We start from the raw sequence: 24,270 nt of genomic DNA on the forward strand, positions 1-24,270 counted from the left end.
GTCCCCCCCTCTATCTGCGCCCGTGTCACAGTTAACATGCTAGGCTTAGCATGTTAGCTTTAAAAAAAAGAGAAGAGAAAGCAAGAAAGAAAGCACAACTTTATTCATCACACACTTATGAAATTCCTCTCTGCATTTAACCCATCTGAAGCAGTGAACGCACACATACCCAGAGCAATGGGCAGCCATGCTAACAGCACCCGGGGAGCAGTTGGGCATTAGGTGCCTCGCTCAAGGGCACCTCAGCCCAAGGCCGTCCCATATTAACCTAACCGCATGTATTTGAACTGTGGGGGAAACCGGAGCACCCGGAGGAAACCCACACAGACACGGGGAAAAAATGCAAACTCCACACAGAAAGGCCCTCGCCAGCCGCTGGGTTCAAACCCAGAACATTCTTGCTGTGAGGCGACCGTGCTAACCACTACACCACCGTGCCGCCCATAGTTTAGCATGCTTGCTGTTAATATGCTAGCAGTTAGCATGTTCATCTTAATGAGGTTAGCATTTAGTTTATTAGCATGCTTTCAGTTTGCATGCTAGCCTTAGTGTGTTGGCATGCTTGCTGTTAGCATATTAGTATGTTAGCAGTTAGAATATTAGCATGCTAGCTTTTGACATGCTTGCAGTTGGCATGTTCGCCTTAGCATGTTCGGTTGAATATGTTAACATGCTTGCTGTTAGCATATTAGCCTTTGCCTTTTATCATGCTAACAATTAGCCTGTTAAGTTTTAGCATATTAGCATGCTAACAGTTCAAATGTTAGCATGTTAGCTTTTGGCATGCTTGCAGTTAGCACGTTATCCTTAGCATGTTAGGATGTTATATTTAGCATGTTAGCATGTGAGCCATTCATATCTTAGCATACTAGCTGTCAGCATATTTGCCTTAGCATGGTAGCATGCTAACTGATATGCTAGCTGTTAGCATGCTATCTGTTAACATGCTAGTACATTGGTTGTCTGAGTGCTTAGTGAAAGTGCAGCACCCATAACTCCAGAGCTCCCAGGCATTTGCTGAGGAACTCAAGTCTTGGTTCCAGACCTTCAAGAAGGAAGATCCCCATAATTTTTTTTTTTGGGGGGGGGCTAAGACTCCAGAGGCCAGTGCAGTGGAAGATGAGGAGGCCTTCACTCCAGAGCTTACTCTTGAGGTCGAAGCAGTAGCAGACAAGGAGGTCATCACAACAGAGCTCTCTCCAGAGGCCAACACAGTGGCAGATGAGGAGACCATTGCTCCAGAGTACATGGGACAAGGTCCAAGGTACATGGGACAGAGGAAACTAGCACTAGACAGCATAGCATAAAGACTCTGTGACTAGGGAACAAACAGAGGAGTATTTATACACAAAATAAATTGAACACAGGTGACGATAATGAAGACAAACAGGTAATCAACACAAACACAAAACACAGGAACAGTGGCGGCCTCTAGAGACGAAAACAAACATGACAAGAAAAGGAAATAACAGCGGCCTCTAGAGGCCAAAACAGTCCCAGTCCTAACAGGACCCCCCCCCTCTAGGAGCGTCTCCTGATGTTCCCAGGGCTATCCGGATGGGCCGAATGGAAGTCCCGACAAAGTTCCTTATCTAAAATGTCCCGGGCAGGGACCCAACAGCGTTCCTCAGGGCCATAGCCCTTCCAGTCCACCAGATATTGAAGCCCACCACGGACCCGGCGGGAGTCCAGTAGACGGCGCACAGTGAACACAGTCTGACCCTGGAAGATGCGGGGGGGCGGGGGATTTCTAGGGGCAGGGGCATACGTGGATGACAGTATGGGCCACAACAGGGGAACATGGAATGTAGGGTTGATCCTAAGAGTTCGTGGTAACTGGAGCCGGTAGGAGACAGGGTTCACCCTGTGCACAACTTTGAAGGGGCCAATGAAGCGAGGAGCAAGCTTGCGGTTCTCCACCCGCAGTGGAAGGTCCTTGGTGGACAGCCAAACCCGCTGCCCTGGGCGGAAAACGTGGGCAGGCCTTCTATGGCGGGTGGCCTGAATCTGGTTGGACCTGGAAGTCTGGATGAGGGTCCTCCTGACCTTGTTCCAGGTCTTGCGACACTGTCTCATGTACTGATTGACCGAGGGCACCCCAGCATCCTCCTCCTGGTCTGGAAACAGAGGTGGCTGGAACCCGAACTGGCACTGGATCAGTGATAACCTGGTGGCCGATGACTGCAGTGTGTTGTGAGCGTACTCTGCCCATGGCAGCCAGGTGATCCATGTAGTTGGGTTATCCATCGCCAGGCCTCGCAGGGTGGTTTCCAGGTCCTGGTTGAGCCTCTCTGTCTGGCCATTGGACTGGGGGTGGAACCCAGAGGAAAGGCTGGCAGTGGCTCCGATAAGCTTGCAGAACCCACGCCACACTTGGGAGGAGAACTGGGGCCCCCGGTCTGAGACGATGTCCTGCGGGAGACCAAAGACTCGGAAGACATGAGTGAAAATGAGTTTGGCTGTTTCAAGAACAGAAGGGAGTTTGTACAGTGGTATGAAGCGGCAGGCCTTAGAGAATCTGTCGACTATTACCAAAATGACAGTGTTACCTTGTGAGTCTGGAAGGCCCGTGATAAAAGTCGACCGCCACATGAGACCAGGGATGCCGGTGAATAGGCAGAGGGTGCAGGAGGCCCTGGGGATGCTGTCGTGGATTCTTGCTTCTGGTTCACACTTCGCAGGACAGGACGAATGACCTCACCTCCTTCTCCATGCTTGGCCACCAGAAGCATCTTTTCAAGAAGTCCAGGGTCCTCTGAGCTCCCGGGTGGGCGGTGAGAGGGGACGAATGACCCCACTGGAGAACCTTGGCCCAGGCTTGACGAGGGACATACAAGAGGCCCGGTGGCCCCGGCCCAGGGTCCTGGCGTTGAGCTCGTCGGACGATCTCCTCGACACCCCAGCGGACAGGGGCCACAATCCGGGACACAGGGATAATAGGCCCAACTTCACTCTCCCTGTTAGTGGCAGAGAACAGCCTGGACAGTGCGTCAGGTTTGGTGTTCTTGGAGCCGGGGCGGTACGATAGGGTGAAGTCAAAACGACTGAAAAACAGGGCCCACCTAGCCTGTCGTGGGTTCAGTCTCTTGGCTTGCTGGAGGTACTCCAGGTTCTTGTGGTCCGTCCAAACCAGGAATGGATGTTGCGCTCCCTCCAGCCAGTGCCTCCACTCCTCAAGGGCCAGTTTGACCGCTAGCAGTTCTCGATCCCCCACATCGTACTGGGACTCCGCAGGGCTCTGGCGGTGGGAGAAGTGTGCAACTTTCCTTCCGAATGCTGAGAGAGCACCGCGCCGACACCACTGTCCGAGGCGTCCACCTCCACGATGAATGGTTGGGAGGTGTCCGGGAGGACCAGAATGGGTGCCGTGCAGAAGTGGTGCTTGAGGTCTTTAAATGCCTTTTCTGCCTGAGGAGACCAGACATAAGATCCACCAGTCCCTTTGGTGAGATCTGACATGGGTGCTGCTACGGAACTGAAGTTCCTGACGAACTTGCGGTAAAAGTTAGTGAATCCTAAGAACCACTGCACCTCCTTGACGGACTTGGGAGTGGGCCAGTCCCGGATGGCCAGGGTCTTGGCTGGGTCCATTTAGAGTTGTCCCGTCCGAACAATAAATCCCAGGAAGGAGACCTCGGGGACATGAAACTCGCATTTCTGGGCCTTCACAAACAGATTGTTCCATAGCAGCCTCTGGAGAACCTGGCGGACATGGTGGCGGTGCTCCTGCAAGGTCTTGGAAAATACCAAGATGTCATTGAGGTAGACAAAAACGTACTGGTTAATCATGTCCCTCAAGACATCGTTGATTAGGGCCTGAAAAACAGCTGGTGCGTTGGTGAGTCAAAAGGGCATCATCTGGTATTCGTAGTGCCCTGACGGGGTGTTAAAGGCAGTCTTCCACTCGTCTCCCTGTCGGATACGGATGAGGTGGTATGCGTTCCGTAGGTCCAACTTGGTGAAGACGGTGGCGCCTTGGAGCAGGTCGAATGCTGTGGACATCAGCGGAAGGGGATAGCGGTTGCGCACAGTGATCTTGTTCAGGCCCCTGTAGTCAATACATGGTCGGAGCCCCCCATCCTTCTTGCCGACAAAGAAGCAGCCGGCACCAGCAGGTGAGGTGGAGGGTCGAATGAACCCAGAGACCAGGGCGTCCTTGAAGTATTCCTCCATGGCCTTGCGTTCTGGCTGAGAGAGGGAGAACAGTCTGCCCCGAGGAGGGGTAGTCCCAGGGAGCAAGTCGATGGCACAGTCGTAGGCACAGTGCGGAGGAAGAATGGTGGCCCTGCTTTTGCTAAAGTCTTCTTTGAGGTCCCAGTACTCTGTGGGAACTTGAGATAACTCGGTGAGATCAGGAGGCTTGGCAGGAGACACAGGAGAGCTAGAGAGCAGACAAGAGGCATGGCATGCAGGACCCCATTCCACAACCTGGCTTGTTACCCAGTCTATACGAGGGTTGTGGCGGGTAAGCCAAGGAAGGCCTAGAATCACCGGGAACTCTGGTGAGTGAATAAGGTGAGGGATATTTCTTCTTTGTGAGCTTGAGACTGGAGAAGTAACTTGGGTGACTCTTCCATTACCTAAAGCTTGGCCATCAAGGGCAGACACAGACAGCGGGATTTCAAGAGGAGCAGTCGGGACATTGATACTTTGGGCGAAGTGAACATCCATAAAGTTTCCAGCTGCCCCGGAGTCTAACAAGGCTTGACAAGAGTGGACGGACTCACCCCAGGAGATGGAGACCGGAATGTAGACTCCTTGGCCAGGGAGTTCGGGAGAGAGGGTAGGCCCCGTCACAACCCTCCCTCGGCTGGATGGGGCGGTCCTTTTCCCGAGAGCTCGGGACATGATGCTCGGAAATGACCAGGCTTGCCACAGTAGATGCAGCACTTGTCCCTCCTTCTGCGCTCCCTCTCAGATGCGGAGAGACGAGTACGACCCACTTGCATGGGCTCTGGACAGTCACTGGAGGGGGTAGACGGGCTCCATGTTGAGGCAGTGAGGCCGGGGAGGCTCAGGACTTGGCAGCATTCTCTAATCCTGTTGTCAAGACAAATAGCATGTGAGATCAGAGTTTCGAGGTCACTTGGGCATCCGATAGAGGCCAGGCCATCTTTGATGGGATCAGACAAACCATGGTGAAAGGCTGAAACCAGGGCAGCCTCGTTCCATCCGCTGACTGCTGCGAGCATCCGGAACGATATGGCGTAGTCTGCGACGCTTCCTCCTTGCCAGATGGACATGAGCTTTCTGGCTGCGTCTGTACTGATGTCCGCCTGATCGAAGACCTGAAGATCTCTTCTGTAAACAGTTCGAAATCAGAGCACTCGGGTCCCCGTCTCTGCCAGATAGCTGTTGCCCAAGCTCGTGCCTTACCAGCTAACAAGGTTATCACAAAGGCAATCTTGCGGCGATCTGTAGTGTAGGTGGTAGGCTGGAGCTCAAAGGTGAGTTGGCACTGGGTAAGGAACTCCCGGCACTCACGTGCTTGCTGTCATACCTCTGTGGTGCAGGAAGGCTGGGTTCGCGAGGTGAAGGAGACAGCGTGGCAGGAGGCACTGGAGCGGGAGCAGGAGCCGGATCAGGATGAGGAGATGTGGGCAGAGGAGTCAGCTGTGCCAGGGTTTTCCCAATTTGCTGAAGCAGTACCTCGTGGCGAGCAAGGGCCTCACGTTGGCTTGCGAGCATTCGTCCATGAGTGTCCATGGTCGCTCCGAAGCGTGTCAAAGCTGCCATAATTCCCTGAAGGTTGGCCAGGTAGACAGTTGAAGCAGCCTCTGCTGAGTCGGTCATGACGGAGTCTTTTTGTTAGGGTTTTGCTGGGAATCGAACCCGGGTCGCTCATGTAGTGATCCAGCAAACCCCCACTAGGCCATCAAGTGCAGAGGCGTGAGGCAAAAGTAGAGTATCAAAAAAAAAAGTTTATTTACACTATATACACTATATACAATCCAGGGCAAAAAAACAAAAAAAGTATAATCCAACGCTGAGAAGACAAAGGGAAAAATAAAAAATCCAACAATTCAAAGTCCAAAAAAAACCGAAAAGGCAAAAATGCAAAACGCTCAGAAGATCCAAAAGTACAAAGTTCAAAGAAAGCAAAAAATATCAAAAACACAAGGGCACAGGCAAGGTACATGGGACAGAGGAAACTAGCACTAGACAGCATAGCATAAAGACTCCGTGACTAGGGAACAAACAGAGGAGTATTTATACACACAATAAATTGAACACAGGTGATGATAATGAAGACAAACACGTAATCAACACAAACACAAAACACAGGAACAGTGGCGGCCTCTAGAGGCCAAAACAAACATGACAAGAAAAGGAAATAACAGCGGCCTCTAGAGGCCAAAACAGTCCCAGTCCTAACAGTCTGTTTCTGCCTCACTTGACCTTTACCTGTCCACTGTTGATGATTCTGCCTGCTGATTTGGATTATATGTCTGATTGTTGTTTTCATAATAAACTCTTCTGTGCTTATATCTATCTCCACCACCATACCTGAAAAAAATATTTGTCCTTTGTGGAATTAATTGTTTAGGGAAAGCTGGCCTCCACAAAATACATAAAGAACATGCTTGAATAATGTGTTTTAATGAAAAAATGTAAATAGCAAATTATGGAAATACTACCATTGAAATTACTGCATCCTCAGTTTATTATGTGAATTTCTTAAGTGTTTTGCATTTATTGATTTTTACATATTTAATGCGTTATGTTGTGCAATTTGAAGTTCAAATTTGCCTTAAAAAGCCTATCTTTAATGTCATCAACATTTTGTTCTGTGCTTTAAAAATATTAAGTATTGGTTCAGGCACTGTTTAGGCACTGGGACCTTTTTTAAAAGGATCATTTTAGCACCAGTATTGGAAAAAATCCAAATGATACCCAATGCTACTCACAAGCTATGAAGTGGCATTGATGTAATTCATTCATTGGTGCATGGTATCTATTGATCATTAACTATTTAATTGAAGAAAGGTAACTGATTTACTTTGGAAAGGAAGGAAATCTTTTGTGTACATTTAAGTAATCTGACATTTGGAGGAACATTTTCTATTCATGGTTCAATATTTTTCTCTGCAAGTTCATTGAAGTGTTGCCTTAGAGACCTTAGTCCTAAGGTATCATATGTATTGTCTTGTGTATTAACTACCTTGTACTAGCTGGTCAAGGGCAATTTTGCCCTCATACCTACACAAAATATCGAAACATACTGTACATCAGGGGTCTCCAAACTGATCCATAAAGGGCCGTGTGGCTGCAGGTTTTCATTCCAGCCATGCAGCAGCACACCTGATTTGGCTTATTCAATCAACTGAACTGTCTTCACACAGTCAAATACTTGCAGCCACACCCACCCTTGATTAAAGGGTGGGTGTGTCAGTTGATTGAATAAGCCAAATCAGGTGTGCTGCTGCATGGCTGGAATGAAAACCTGCAGCCACATGGCCCTTTATGGATCAGTTTGGACACCCCTGCTGTACATACACCTTTATTGATTAACAAATATCAGTTGTGCTTTGGAGCCAAAAAGGGTTCACATTTATTTGATATGTGTACACCCCTGTCCTTGCAGAATAGGGATCATAAGATTCACTGATTCACGTTGGTACCCCAATTTAAAAGTTCACAATGTGATTGCCCCGCTTAAAAAAAGTTTGCACCAGATCCAAATGGGGATGAAATCAAGATGCCTCATCTGTAACATCTTTGCATTGGTAAATAATAAACAATAATAGTAAATGAACAATTACAAATAAATAATAGACATCTAACAATATATCATGGCATACAATATACAAAAACAACAATATATCATAGCAGCCTAGGAGTCCACTGGAGCTGCACTGACCTCAGAGAGACCCTCTTGGCCAAATCAGTCCCAGAAAATCCTTGCTCAGCTGAACCAGATCAGGAAATGCCCTGCTTGGCGGAGAAAGATACAGTGGATCCTGGCGCAGTGCTGGAGCTACCTGCGCTGGCAGAGGCAGGTACAGAGGTGCAGAGCCATCACTCGGAAGCACCCATCACTACGCAAGTCGGGGGGGGGGATTTGGAGATGGAGTTTGAGCACATATTTAAAGTATCAAACAAAAGGAAAAAATGAGGTAAGGGACATGGGAACAAATCAGCTAAAAAGACATGAAGGTGAATGAAAGAGAGTCAGACAGCGATGAAATGTCAGATGCTGTTCTTAACTATGGCTCCCAAGATGAATGTTTACCAGTTGTTTACTCTGCTGAAGATACTAAAAAGTTTTTAAGGACCACTAAATGGCAGAAAAATGTTGTAGAGGAATATTTCCCTGACCTTAACCAGTTTATCCATGACATTAAGCATTTTAGAAGAGAAGAGGCTTTTATTGAGGTGGAAGTTTATTGTCTGAGGAAACTGATTACAAAAGTGAATAGAGAAATTTCTAATGATGTGTAAAGTGGTTGGTGTTTTTTTTTTTAATTCTAGAACAGTTTTCATTATCTGGTTGTTTTATCTACACATTTTTTAAATGAGTAGAATTCATATGGTACATTTAAATATCAATATGAGAAGGGACTTAAACTATATGAGCTAATAAAGTGGAAGCATTTGGATGTTATGATGTTACAAGATACACACAGTCTTGCTAGTAATGCTAGGACGAGTTGGTGATTTTAAGTCATAATACATCACTTAGTGGTGGGGTTGCTTTGCTGTTTGCTTGCAATTTTATCCCCAGCTCTTATACAGTAAAAGAGTATTTAAATGGGAGGCTTTTAAAAATAAAAGTTTATGAGAATGAGGTTTTTGTTTTTATCTGTGTGTACACCCACCAATGCAGAGGAGAGAATGTTGTTTTTAGACAAGCTCAGTAAGGTAACTGCTAACTGCAGCACCACTGACGTTTTAATTCTGGTTGGAGATTTTAACTGTGCAATTGACAATTTAGATATAAACCATACAGAACCTCACATGGCCTCCTGTAAGCGATTACTGGAAATGATACAGACCCATGGAGAAATTTAAATAAAAAACAGAGACAAGGGCCTATGCTATAGACAACACACTCTCCCTGGCAAGACTGGATCAGTTTTGTTTTCAAGATCAACTGACTTATTTTACAAAGTGTTTTACTGCTCCAATAGGCATCTCTGACCACAGCATTATTCACTTTTTCATTCATGAAAAGAATGTCAAACCTAGGAGTGCGTACTGGGAGGGTTCAGCCTCATTACTATGGGTCAGCAGCAAGGCTTCGAAGCATTGTTCTTGCTCCTTTTGGAGGGTGATCAGCGCTTGGTCCTGGCTCTGTTGGGTGGCAGCGAGGGCATGAATAAGTTCCTTGAGCAGGAAGGACTCCATGGGTGGTTTGCTTCAGTATCCCGGCTTTCAGCACCACTGTTGTGGTGCCTTGCCACCAAGGAACTTCTTGACTGCTTCAGTGCCCTCTGCCAGCGATATGGGTGAAGGTTCCCCTGAGTCCTCAGACTCCACCTCCTCCATGGAGGATGTGTAAGATGGGTTCAGGACTTCCTCAAAGTGCTCCTTCCACCACCCGTCAATATCCCCAGTTCAGGTCAGCAGTTTTCCTCCCTGGCTGTGCCCTGACTTTTGCGGTGTGTCTCCCTCATATGAATTGAATCTGCCAGAGATTTTTCTAGCATAAATTACTGTGTTGCAGACATCAAAAGCAAGTTTACATGTTTAGTTTTGTGTATGTGCAAGTTCAAATTTCACATGGTCATGCCCCGAGGAGCTGGTACATGCCCCTAATGCCTGAGTGGCCCGTGGATGGTGAAGTGTGAGTCCATGCAATGAGATGGTCTCTGTCAGCCTATGGCACTTGCTTTGGAGTGAAGGCTACCCTGTCAGCCTCTGGAGGGAGCTCCGGAGGGAAAGCCTCCCCACCTGCTGCTGTGTTGAACTATTGAGGGAGCTCAGGAGCAAAGGCCTTCCCTTTTGCCACTGTGTTAGCCTCTGGAGTATCAGCCCCATGAAAAAAAAAAAAAAAAATAGGTGAGCCTCCTTCCCAAGAGCCTGGTACAAGTACAACCCCAATTCCAAAAAAGTTGGGGCATCATGTAAACTGTAAATAAAAGCAGACTGTGATAATTTGCAAATCGTGCAAACCCTATATTTCATTAAAAATAGTAGAAAGACAACATACCAAAAGTTGAAACTGAGAAATTTTATTTATTTATGAAAATATATGCTCATTTTGAATTTGATGTCAGCAACACATTTCAGAAAAGTTGGGACAGGGCAACAAGAGACTGAAAAAGTTGTGTAATTCTTAAAAAAAACTAATTTGGTTCATTGGCAACAGGTCAGTAACATGATTTAGGTATAAAACAAAAGCATCCCAGGGAGGCTGAGTCTCTCAGAAGTAAAGATGGGGAGGGGTTCACCTCTCTGTGAAAGACTACTTGGGCAAACAGTGCAACAATTTAAGAATAACATTCCTCAATATAAAATTGCAAAGAATTTGGGGATCACATCTATTGTACATAATATCATTAAAACATTCAGAGACTCTGGATAAATCTCTGTATGCAAGAGACAAGGCTGAAAACTGACATTGGACGCTTGTGATCTTCAGACCCTTAGATGACACTGAATCAAAAGCTATGTGTCTGTAGTGCACTGTATGGGCTCAGGAACACTTCAGAAAACAATCATCTGTGAAAACAGTTCATTACTGCATCCAGAAATGCGAGTTAAAACCATATATAAACAATATCCAGAAACACCACCACCTTCTCTGGGCCCGAGCTCTTTGACAATGAACTGAGGCAAAGTGGAAAATTGTCCCAAGGTCTGATGAATCAAAAGTAGAAATGATTTTTAGAAATCATGGACACCACATCCTCCAGGCTAAAGAGGAGGGAGACCATCCGGCTTCTTATCAGTGCACAGTTCAAAAGCCAGCATCAGTGATGGTTTGAGGGTACATTAGTGCACATGACATGGGTAGATTATACATCTGGGAAGGCATCATTAATGCTGAATGATATATGCATGTTTCAGAGCAATATGCTGCCATCCAGACTTTTTTTTTTTCACAGAAGGCCTTCCTTCTTTCAGCAAGACAATGCCAAACTGTTTTCTGCAAATATTAAAACTGCATGGCTCTGTAGTAAAAGAGTCTGGGTACTAAACTGGCCTGCCTGCAGTCCAGACCTGTCTCCTGTTTAAAACATTTGGTGCATAATGAAGTGCAAAATATGACAAAAGAGACTACGAAATGTTGAGTAACTGAAATTGTGCATCAAACAAGAATGGGACGACATTTCTCTTTCAAAACTCCAGCAATTGGTCTGCTCAGTTCCTGAACATTTACAGTGTTGTTAAAAGTAGAGGTGATGCAACACAGTGGTAAACATGCCCCTGCCCCAACTTTTTTGAAACATGTTGCTGACATCAATTTCAAAATGAGCATATATTTTTCAAAAAACAATACAATTTCTCAGTTTCAACATTTGATGTTTTCTTTGTACTATTTTCAAGGAAATATAGGGTTTCCATGATTTGCAAATTAATGAATTGTTTTTATTTATAGTTTACATAGCATCCTAACTTTTTTTGGAATTGGGGTTGTACATCAACATGGTGCCAAATGACTTGGAGTTTTGGAGGCATGTACGGTGGCCAACAAGGGTCAAACGGACGGCAATGGCTCAATACGTCTCAGTTCGAGAAAACAGCTTCAAGTACAGAAATGATGCAAAATCACAAACTCAAGTCTAAACGAGGTCTAATTGAAAAACGTGCTGCAAAAAACAAAGACAAATGCATCATCATCAAACGCGATGCAAATAGAGAAACTATCTGCAAACAAAAAACGCTGCATTACCTGTCACTACAAACGGAGATGCTCCAAACCTGCAGAGGGCGCTCTCAGCGTAACAGCCCAATAGAGAGACAGAACAGCTGACTGAACCACAAAGGTACACGAAAATACAGGAGGGATAAGAGTTTTCCGCTTTTTGGCGGAATTCCGCTTTTTTTCAGTCAAAATGGACCTTTTTTATATTGTTGCAAATCCGTTGTGAAAATTTTAGGGGGGTGGGGTAGGGTAGGGTCTGCGTTGTGCTGTTTTGTCATTGCCACGGGGCAAGGGAGACCTCTAGTGGTCATATTTTTCCATAGCAACGCAGTTTTCTATTCTTTTGTGCCTTTGGTGTTGCCGTACTCAGATGTATTCAGTTATTTACGTTACTCAGCAGCTGAACGGCCAATGGTTTTGTGACCTGTGTTTATGGCCAGAAAGCATTTGCCTGGAAGTAATTTATGTTAATCTGCCTCAATAATAATAATAATAAGGAGAAATTATCTGACATGACTCTTCCTACATAAGCGAGAATATCTTTCTACAGTTAATGTATCAAATGGTAACCGTTAGCTTCTAAATGACGTTTCTTATAGATGTTAGCCTTAAGCTAATTGCTCATCTTTCATTTGTCCTGTACATATATAGCCTACTCTTTCTTGTGTTGTGTGATTATAATCCAAACATAGCTTAATCCAGATACACTTTGCATGTCTTGTATGTCAGTTTTACAGATAAATCTTCAGTAAATTCTTCATAAATCCACCAACGGACTCTGAAAGTTTATTGAAGAAGGTGTTAGCTATCTGCGTAGCTTGTTGCCACGCAACCAGGGAAGCACACGCACAAGCGGGGGCAGAATAATCGTACTTTCTCCTAAGACGTTAGTTTGCCGTTAGTTTGTATTTGGTGTATAACCAATGTCTCATGTGTTGTGATTGGCCCCTGTATCGGCATTTGCTGAATGACAACCAATCCGTATTCACCTTCTTTTCAACCTTTATATGCTCCCACTTGGGCAAATTATCAATAAAAATTCAATTTTGTATCACTGCTATGCAGATGATACCCAAATTTATTTTGCTCTATCACCAAATGATTATGCCCCCCTTGAATGTCTCTACCAGTGTATCGATCAAATCAATAGCTGGATGTCACAAAATTTTTCTTCAGCTGAACACAGATAAAACAGAAGTAATTCTATTTGGAAAAAAAGATGAAAGACTCAGGATTACCACTATTCTTGACACAAAAGGGATTAAAACTAAAGAAATGGTTAAAAATCTTGGTGTTTTCATTGACAGCGAGCTAAACTTTGACAGTCACATGAAAGCAATCACTAAAACAGCATTTTATCACCTAAAAAACATTTCCAAACTAAGAGGACTTATGTCAAAACATGATCTGGAAAAACTAATACATGCCTTCATCTCTAGTAGGGTTGATTACTGCAATGGCCTTTTCACAGGCCTGCCAAAAAAGACCATCAAACGACTTCAGCTGGTTCAAAATGCAGCGGCTAGGGTTCTCACACGAACAAAAAGAACAGAGCACATTACTCCAATTCTAAGGTCCCTTCACTGGCTTCCAGTAAGCTACAGAATTGACTTTAAAGTATTGCTGCTGGTGTACAAATCTCTAAATGGTACAGGGCCCAATTACCTCTCTGATATGTTGCAGCGGCCTAACCCAATCAGATCTACCAGATCGCAACAGAAAAATTTACTATTAAAACCAGTTGTTAAAACAAAGTGTGGTGAAGCAGCTTTTAGCTACTATGCAGTACAGCTATGGAACCAACTGCCAGAGGACATTAAAAATGCTCCTGCTGTTGGCAGCTTCCAATCTAGGTTAAAGACCAAGCTGTTTTCAGATGCTTTCTGTTAAATAATTAATATTTTACATTTTTTATAATCTTTACTTTCTCTGCATGTTTTAAATTTACTTTAACTTTATTCTATTTTATTCTGCTAGTTTCTTTTTCTTTCTTTTTTCTCCTTTTTATTTTTGGCATTTTAATATTTTATTTCTACTATTGTTTAATTCTCATTATTTTCTTTTAATTCTTTTAATTAATTATTTTAGAATAAAGATACAATTATTTTATGTAATTTTATTTCTCTATTGTTTACTGTTTTTGTTTTTACTTCTGTAAAGCACATTGAACTGCCATTGTGTATGAAATGTGCTATATAAATAAACTTGCCTTGCCTTCTTAAACCACCTTCCCGCTACATGATTGGTTCTTTGCATGTGTGGAGTACTGCAGCAATACTCGTGTATGCAGTTTTGTATCAATCAAAATGCCGAATGTTATCGAGACTCGCGACGAAGCTAAAGTGCGTGAGATAGATGCGGATCTGAAAAACAAGTTTCGATGGAAGCATGCAAAGTAAGAGAAAGGCCAAGGAGGAGTTAGACAGGGAGCAAAAGAAAGCAAGGCTGGAGCATGTGAAAAATCAAGAGGAGTTGGCTAAAAAGAGGGAGAGGACCAACAAGCTTTTAGCTCTTGCTAAAAAGCTCAAAATAAAGAAATACATTTTCTGCACCATGAAACTGTAAATAGTTGTATATATTGTAAATAGACAAACACTTTATAGAACCAAAGGAAAAATGTATTCATAAATCATATAAACAGTTTGGGACTTGTACATGTATGAGGTAAGCATCTACAGCTACTATCAAATTTGCACATTTTATATAAATACTAGTGATAAACCATTATTTAATATAGCAGTGAATGTGTTACCTTAGTTTGGATTTAGAGCAGCAAATTTGAAGTATCATGTTGGTGCTCACCTGGAATGTATATATGCAAAATTTATCACAAAAGGCCTATGTCAATGTTTCCTTTACATAGGTGTAGTTGATCTTTATCAAATGAAAGTTTAAGTAATGTATGTACTTGAAAGAGAGTTCTACTTTTGTATAAGTGTCAATTTTGTAAGCAAACAGGGTATGGTATTTCAACAACATTTGTAAAATTATGATAAAATAAATGGTTTTTAGGGTAAAAAATCTCAAAAATCCATGAGCTCCCGGGGGCTCTTAATTTTTCAGATTTTTTCATCACAAGCCACTCTCATCCCTGATACAGTGGGAACGGTAATATGACATTTACTTGATTATTTATATCACTGTAAAACACTGCACATTATGTGACATTTATTTTATACCAGACGTTACAAGGCTGCACATTTGCATGTAGATTAGCCTGCTTAGTAAGACAAGATGATTAGAGATTGATTGATATAAAACACCCGTTTTAATACTACATTAAAAAGCCCTCTTATCACAGTCTCCCATACCATACAACGCTGCACATTACGTGTTACAGCGCATCACACCACATCTTTATGTAAAATGCATTATATTTGACTTTTAACAGCTTGTGTTGTGTATTAAAGTTACAGTGCAAGCTAACCAAATCTTGAGCTGCATGTCATTGAGGTGCAGATAGTGAGTTTCACTGCTATATGGGTAGAAAATTAGCGTTTATGCAGGTTCTGATGTTAAAGGACCTCCACCGTCCATCAGAGGCAAAGTGTTATAATTCTAATAAAATTCAATCTCTGCCTTTATCCCACTTTATGTTTGGCAGGATCAGCATCAGATATCCCCACAAAAGAGGATCTACTACAAGGATATTTTAATCACGGCTACAGCAATGCAGAAATTTTGGATTTTTTGGCTTCAAAACACAATGTTCATATGAGCCTTCGCTCCCTGAAGAGGAAGCTGAAAAGTTTGTCTTAATCCGGGCAAAAAGACTACTCTCCTCTTGCCACCGTTCATGCTGCCATACAGGAAGAGTTAAAGGGTCCAGGTCAACACTATGGCTACCGTTCAATGTGGCAGACACTGCACCTAAAGTACTCTCTGACTGTTAAGAGGGATGATGTTATGGCCCTGATGAGAGAACTTGATCCACAAGGAATTCAACTTCGTGCAAGCAGAAAATTTGTAAAGAGTTTATAGTTCTGATGGACCAAACCATGTCTGGCATGTGGACGGATATGATAAGTTAAAGCCGTACGGTTTTGGAATAAGTGGCTGCATAGATGAATACTCTCGAAAAGTACTGTGGTTGAGATGTGGAGCAAGCAACAATGACCCAGTGGTCATTGCCCAGAATTATCTGAACTGTCTGTCAGAATGTGGAATCATTCCAATGTGACTTCGCACTGATTGTGATACTGAAAATGGCAGAATGGCGGCAATTCATTGTACCTTAAGATCATCTCATGCTGACTACTATGCTGGGGCTGCCAGTCATTTGTATGGCTCTTCAACGGCAAACCAAAGAATTGAAAGCTGGTGGTCATATTTTCGCAAACAAAGGTGTCATTATATGTATTTTTTTTCGTAGTGTTTTACAAGCTAGAAAAGACATAAAATGGACTTTAAAACAGACAATAGAACATTGTGGTCCTTGCATGTTTATTGCTCTTTGATGAACAACAAATTACATTTATCATTAAATTATAACATTTTAGATTGAATCACAATCCAAAAACATTACATGAAATGCATTTAAACAAAAATTACAGTAATGTTTTGAGTAATTGGCAGAATGTATCTTGCACAGATAAGATATAAGTGGAAAGACTCTGAAAATCAAACCATGAATGAAATACGAAATGGAACACTTACAACTGGTTTCAAAATCCTCTGCTGTGCAAATGTATAGTGTTATCTTCTGGTAGGCCTTCCCTATTGCCTCCTTGTACTTCTGGACAGTGAAAGGGTCATCTGTTCCTGGGATGTTTATCACTTGTCTGCCATCAGGGTACAACAAAACATGGACAACATCCTGCATGTCCTGGTTAAAATCTATTTGTTTTTTAACAGCAGAAGAAGCCAATAGCTGCTCTGATGACCAGTGAGGCTGAATGTCAAGAGGGAGTGACTTCCCTCTTACAGGTTTTAGGGAGTCACCTGTCAACCTCATAATGCCAACATCTCATTCTCATCTCATTATCTCTAGCCGCTTTATCCTGTTCTACAGGGTCGCAGGCAAGCTGGAGCCTATCCCAGCTGACTACGGGCGAAAGGCGGGGTACACCCTGGACAAGTCGCCAGGTCATCACAGGGCTGACACATAGACACAGACAACCATTCACACTCACATTCACACCTATGGTCAATTTAGAGTCACCAGTTAACCTAACCTGAATGTCTTTGAATTGCTTATTGCTTATTGAATTGCTTATTATTTATTATTTGCTTATTATTTACAGGCCCCCGGGGCCATATTCTGAGTTTCTTTCTGAATTTGCAGATTTTATCTCAGATTTGGTTATTTCCTTAGACAAAGCTTTAGTTGTCGGAGATTTTAATATTCACTTTGATAACCCAGAAGACCCTTTAAAAACAGCGTTTGTGTCCATCTTAGATTCAGTCGGGATTAAGCAGAATGTCATAGGACCGACCCATAATGGTGGTCACACCCTTGATCTAATACTAACATTCAGATTAAACGTAGACAATATAGTCATACTTCCACAGTCTGAAGTTATCTCAGATCATTGTCTCATCTCATTCAAAATATGTCTGAGTAATAATATATGCACCTCACCACGCTACTGTATTAAACGTACTTTCACGTCAACTACTGCACAGAGCTTTATAAATGATCTCCCAGAGTTATCAACTTTGATTGGGTCATTGTCAGCCCCTGCAGAACTCGATCAGGCAACTGAATGCTTAGAGTCAACATTCCGCCATACTTTAGATAATGTAGCTCCTCTAAAAAGGAAAATGGTCAGAGACAAAAAATTAGCACCCTGGTATAATGATGACACTCGCACATTAAAACAGACCACTCAAAAATTGGAACGTAAATGGCGTCAAACAAAATTGGTAGTGTTCAAATTGGCGTGGAAGGAGAGCTTCCTGAAGTATAAAAAAGCTCTTAGTGCTGCGAGATCAACATATCTCTCCTCCCTAATAGAAGATAACAAAAATAATCCTAGATTCCTATTTAATACTGTAGCAAAATTAACCAGGAATAAGTCCACTATCAACACATGCACACCTGCAGTATGTAGTAGCAACGACTTCATGAATTTTTTTAATGACAAAATTGAGAATATCCGACAAAAAATTCAAACTACTAATTTAAGGTTAGACAATGAAAGCGACCTTGTAGTTAACAATATAACTCTATCAGATCATCAGTTAGAATGTTTTACTCCCCTAAAAGAAACTGAATTACTCTCATTAATCTCTACATCAAAAGCCTCAACTTGCGTACTAGATCCCTTACCGACACATCTATTCAAACAGATAATGCCTGGAGTAATTGAACCGCTTCTAAAAATAATAAATTCTTCTCTTATGATTGGCTATGTACCCAAATCCTTTAAACTAGCAGTTATCAAACCCCTGATTAAAAAACCTGACCTTGATCCCTGTCAGCTGTCCAATTATCGGCCAATATCAAACCTCCCCTTTATCTCCAAGATCCTTGAAAAAGCTGTGGCACAGCAGTTATGCTCATATTTACATAGGAATAACATCCATGAAATGTATCAGTCAGGATTTAGACCTCATCATAGCACAGAGACAGCTCTGGTTAAAGTAGTAAACGACCTACTGTTGGCGTCTGATCAGGGCTGTGTCTCGCTACTTGTGTTGCTTGACCTTAGTGCAGCATTTGATACCATTGATCATTCCATTCTTCTGGATAGACTAGAAAATGTTGTGGGAGTTAAGGGAATGGCCCTCTCCTGGCTCAGGTCTTATCTAACTGATCGTTATCAGTATGTCGATATAAATGGTGATATTTCTAGACGTACCGAGGTAAAGTTTGGTGTTCCACAAGGTTCTGTCTTGGGTCCACTGCTTTTTTCTCTATATATGTTACCTTTGGGCGATATTATTCGTAAACATTGTATTAGTTTCCACTGTTATGCTGATGACACACAGTTGTATGTCTCTGCAAAACCTGATGAGAGACACCAGCTTAATAAAATTGAGGAATGTGTTAAGGACATTAGACACTGGATGCTTATAAATTTCCTTCTGCTTAACTCTGACAAGACTGAAGTACTTGTGCTAGGACCACATAAAGCTAGAAGTAAGTTTTCTGATTACACAGTAACTCTGGATGGCCTTTCTGTTTCTTCACGTGCAGCAGTAAAAGACCTCGGAGTGATTATTGACCCCAGTCTTTCATTCGAAACTCACATTGATAACATCACCCGGATAGCTTTCTTTCATCTCAGAAATATTGCAAAGATAAGAAATTTAATGTCATTGCATGATGCAGAAAAACTAGTCCATGCTTTCGTTACCTCCAGGTTGGATTATTGTAATGCCTTACTGTCTGGATGTTCCAATAAGTGCATAAACAAGCTCCAGTTAGTTCAAAATGCCGCAGCAAGAGTCCTTACTAGAACTAGAAAATATGACCACATCACGCCTGTCTTATCCACACTGCATTGGCTCCCAATCAAATTTCGTATTGATTATAAAATACTACTATTGACCTTTAAAGCACTAAATGGTCTCGCACCACAGTACCTGAGTGAACTTCTGCTCCTCTATGACCCGCCACGCCTACTTAGATCAAAAGGTGCAGGCTATCTGCTGGTACCTCGTATAGTGAAGGCTACATCAGGGGGCAGAGCCTTTTCTTACAAAGCCCCACTGTTATGGAACAGCCTTCCAAGTAATGTTCGGGAATCAGACACAGTCTCAGCATTTAAGTCTAGGCTGAAAACATATCTGTTTAGTCAAGCCTTTTGTTAATGGTGTTTATGAGGTAAAGGAGTAGATCTGGAGGGTCCTCAGACATAGAGTGTTTTGGTAAACTGGGATGTATGGATGCTGTCAGTCCCCACTCGCTTGCTCACTCGAGTTTGTTGACGGTGCAGTGGCTGGCTGCTTTATGTCCCGGGGCTCCCTCATGCCTGTGTTACCTTCTGGCTCTCTCCTTTTAGTTATGCTGTCATAGTTAGTTGCCGGAGTCCCTGCTTGTACTCGGTGCAATATGTATACTGTTCCTACTTATTCAGGTGACATTGGGCATACCTAACCACCTGTGTTTTCTTTCTCTTCCCCCCCCCCCCCCCCCCCCACCCCAAATCTGTCCCTCTGAGTTACATGGAGTCAACAGGAAATCTTTTGGTGGAGACGGTGGGGACCTCGACTGGCTATCGTAGCCTGCAGGGAATCGGCCGTCAGACGTTCTGTCGCATGTCCCAGACCCGGTGAAATGTAACTGAATTGTCTTGGCCAGGCCTAAGGGTCCCATCTGCATCTCATCATTGCTGAGGAGTGTGCTCCCATCACCCAATCAAGCATCCAGCCAGAGCAGGTCATGATATATTTTTTACCATATTAACATGCCATTGTGCGTCATGCCTGATGTAAAGACTCTCGTCTCTGTGAGCCTACCACACAGATTTAATACTTGTCATTTTTAGGGCATACCTAACAACGTGTTTTCTTTCTCTCTCCCCCCATCTGTCCCTCTGAGTTACATGTTGATCCTGGGATTGAGATGCTGGCCTCTTCTGCCCCTCGGACCTGCTTGATCCATCCTGGTGCCCTGTGTCTGGTCGGAGTTTTATCGCCCCACTCCTGTGAAGGACGGCCCCATGAGGACAGTTGAGGGTTATACCTGTTAAAACTGTTAATATTATAGTCAGGCTGTCTGTTGTTGCCCAAATGAGGATGGGTTCCCTTTTGAGTCTGGTTCCTCTCGAGGTTTCTTCCTCATGTCGTCTGAGGGAGTTTTTCCTTGCCACCGTCGCCACAGGCTTGCTCATTGGGGATAGATTAGGGATAAAAATTAGCTCATGTTTTAAGTCATTCAAATTCTGTAAAGCTGCTTTGCGACAATGTTTATTGTTAAAAGCGCTGTACAAATAAACTTGATTTGATTTGATCTTTGGACTGTGGGGGAAACCAGAGCACCCGGAGGAAACCCACGTGGACACAGGGAGAACATACAAACTCCGCACAGAAAGGCCCTTGCCGGCCACGGGGCTCGAACCTGTACCTTCTTGCTGTGAGGCGACAGAGCTAACCACTACACCACCGTGCCGCCCAACAAATAACATAGTAAATAAAATGGAAATTGATACAACATGACAAATCGATATGAGGTCTGCACTGACAGCTAAATCTCAACAAACTATGCAACAACCTATGTAATGTTAACAACAGTTCATACCTTCACTGGTTTCTGTCTCTTTTCACTCTGAGAGGTCTGACGTTTCTTTGAAAAGAGAGACTTTCTCTCCCTTTCTTTAACTGCCCTAAACTTAAAAAAATGTCTGTATGCTTGAGTTTCCCTCTGGGAAAAAGAAAAATTCAATGCTCTTATTGAGTTTACATTTAATTATGTTCACACAAAATTACTTTCTGCAGGACATTTTAGTACACCTTAAATGCCAGTTACTGAACTAGGATAGTGATAGAGAGAAGTGATTTTGTATATACAAGAACACAATCTGAACATTTCAAGCATTTTATGTTACAAAATCATGAATCTGTTTACCTGCACTGGTGGTAGGTTGTGCAACATCAATTTGTGCATGAGTGGCAGGCGTCTCTTCTTTGAAATGCTTTAAAAAAGTTGTTTTTGCCACATGCACAGCAAAAGGCAGGGGAACCTGTAAGCACAGATCCACAGAATGGACAGTACATCTGCAAAAGGAAAAAAAGACAGGGTTTAGGTATGGAAGATTGTGATAAGAGGGCTTTTTAATGTAGTATTAAAACGGGTGTTTTATATCAATCAATCTCTAATCATCTTGTCTTACTAAGCAGGCTAATCTACATGCAAATGCGCAGCCTTGTAATGTCTGGTAAAAAATACAATAAAATAAACGTCACGTAATGTACAGCGTTGTACAGTGATATAAATATATCTCTAATCAAGTAAAAGTCACATTACCGTTCCCGTTGTATTTTAATGCACCGTTGTGGTTGTCAGCTGTTCTGTCTCTCTCCATCCCGTGTGTCTCTCTATTGAGCTGTGACGCTGAGAGCGCCCCCTGCAGGTTTGGAGCATCTCCATTTGGAGTGACAGGTAATGCAGTGTTTTTCGTTTGCAGATCGTTTCTCTATTTGCATCGCGTTTGACGATGATGCATTTGTCTTTGTTTTTTGCAGCACGTTTTTTCACTTAGACCTCGTTTAGACTTGTATTTGAGTTTGTGATTTTTCATCGTTTCTGTACTTGAAGCTGTTTTCTCGAACTGAGACGTATTGGGCTGTTGCCGTCCGTTTGACCCTTGTCGGCCACCGTAGGCATGGGTGCTCAACCATGACCAGGTACTCAGCCCACTGGCATGTGGGCCCAACCCAGATGTGCTCTAAAGGTTTGTGCTGCACCAGTTCTGAATAAGAGAGAGCATATTGTAGCAGGAACCCAGTTGGGGGAAAGTCCACTTCATCATAGAGTGCCAGTACACCCAACCCTAGCTGCTGGAGAAACCATATCAATCCAGGCTGAGGGATGGAAACCTGGGCATGGCGTTGTGCAGCCTGCCTGCTTTCTTCCACTACATCCATTATATGCCAAAGTAATCTGTCAGTAAGCTTGGCGGGAGATGGTTGTAATCAATAGAAGTGCGTTTATTATAAAAACAAGAAGGAGGTATACAATCTAAAACATGAGACAGAATCAACAACAGAAGACAGGCACAAACAGACTAGCTGTGGCAGAGACAAAAGGCAGAATCCAAAATATAAACGTGAGTTGAAAACCAGAATAACAATATCAACAAAAGGCTCAGTAAGGTCAGGCACTAGCCACTGAGCGTATTACTTCACAAGGTATGTATGAGTTTTGAGTCCTTATATGCCCGCGCCATGTTGCCCTCTGATCAGGAACATGTACATTATAATTAGTCCTTGAGGTACATGCTGCTCGCTCAGAGCACAAATGCATGTGGATGCAAGTGACTGTTCGAGGTGCACCAAGTGTAAACACACACAGATGTGACATCTGTGGTCTGGTATAACAAAAATGGAGCTTTTTGGCAATAAACACTCAAGGTGGGTTTGGTGTAGAACGAAAGATGACTATAATGAAAAGAATCTTATCCCAGCTCTAAAATATGGTGGAAGTTCCATGATGTTTTGGGGCCGTTTTTTCCTCCAAAGGCCCTGAAAACCTTGTTAAGGTACATGGTACCATGGACTCTACGAAATACTAGGACATTTTAAATCAAAATCTGTCTGCCTCTGCCAGGAAACTAAAACTGGGACATCATTGGATCTTTTAGCAGGATAATGATCTGAGGCATACGTCCAAATCAACACAAAAATGGTTAGCTGGCCACAGAATCAAGCTTCAGCCATGACCATCTCGGTCCCCTGACCTGAACCCCTTCGAAAACCTGTGGGGTGATCTGAAGAAGAGAGTGCACAAGAGAGGGCCTAGGACCCTGGACAATCTGGAGAGATTCTGTAAAGAGCAGGGCCGTGCAAAGACCTTTGGAGGAGCAGGGGCTCAACATTCAAAAAAGGGCACTTGGAACAAATTTTTCACACAAGTTAACTTTATTCAAAACTAAATTTCAATTGCAACTGAACATTCTGTGTGTCTTGATAGAATATGCTGTGGACATCGTCATTCAGCCTTAAGTTTTCAAAGCTGCTAGAATAGGTTATTAACGCCGTCGTTCAAACTAAAGTTTCCGAATCTGCCACATTAATGAAATGGATGGAGCAAACGGTTTAAATATAGCCTAGGCGGCTTCATTAAATGATAAACAACCCTACGCATTTACTGTTGTGTTCTAAGCTGCACAATATTGCATGTTCAGATAAGAAATGAAAGGAGACTTTCAGTGTGACCTTACCATGCCGTTCCTCGCACCGTCTCCCACTGTCAACCGCCTGCATGCGCTTTTGCACGGAGGTTCACTGAATGCATGACGTCACGGATTGATGCCCGCATTTACATAGAAAAACGTTATTTTATAAATCTATAATTTCATATATTATTGTCAAATTGTAGAGAAAATTTATGTTGGAGCTAACTTATCTTTTACAAATATTAAAACCAAAACAACAAAACAGTCCCGATGAAAAGGGCACTTTGGACAGCAAACAGAAAAGGGGCAGGGGCTAGAGCACCTGTAGCACCGGTTCATTGCACGTGGGTGGTAAAGAGTCTCAGATGCATTGGTCTGTATTCTCCAACCTTGTAAAATCTTATAGGAGAAGACTCTGTGCTGTTTTACTGGCAAAGGGAAATTGTACAAAGTACCTTTCCTGATGAGGGATTTTGCTTTTCTCTGAATAAATTTATTTGAATTAAAGGTTGGATTTTTTTCTGTTTCTTCAGTGTGAGATGAAGCTACTTCACCAAAAGGTGGCTTTAAAAAAATCATACATTTGTACATGCTTTTTTTCTTTTCTGTTTTCTGATGTCATTCATACTGCTATTACTTTTTTTTAATTATTTTAGTATGATGCTGTTTTAAGCT

At 43.0% G+C, this 24,270-nt stretch overlaps 1 long non-coding RNA gene across 1 annotated transcript; it reads right to left on the bottom strand.

Annotated features, from left to right (window-relative positions):
* Nucleotides 1-16,375: 16,375 nt before the first annotated feature.
* Nucleotides 16,376-21,791, bottom strand: LOC132874649 (uncharacterized). The gene is made up of 3 exons (XR_009651690.1): nucleotides 21,726-21,791; nucleotides 21,327-21,475; nucleotides 16,376-16,593 (listed from the first exon to the last, which is right to left on the bottom strand). It is a non-coding gene; the product is annotated as an uncharacterized LOC132874649 (long non-coding RNA).
* Nucleotides 21,792-24,270: the final 2,479 nt, after the last annotated feature.

This window comes from Neoarius graeffei, chromosome 26, assembly GCF_027579695.1.
Source record: "Neoarius graeffei isolate fNeoGra1 chromosome 26, fNeoGra1.pri, whole genome shotgun sequence".
Classification (NCBI taxonomy): domain Eukaryota; kingdom Metazoa; phylum Chordata; class Actinopteri; order Siluriformes; family Ariidae; genus Neoarius; species Neoarius graeffei.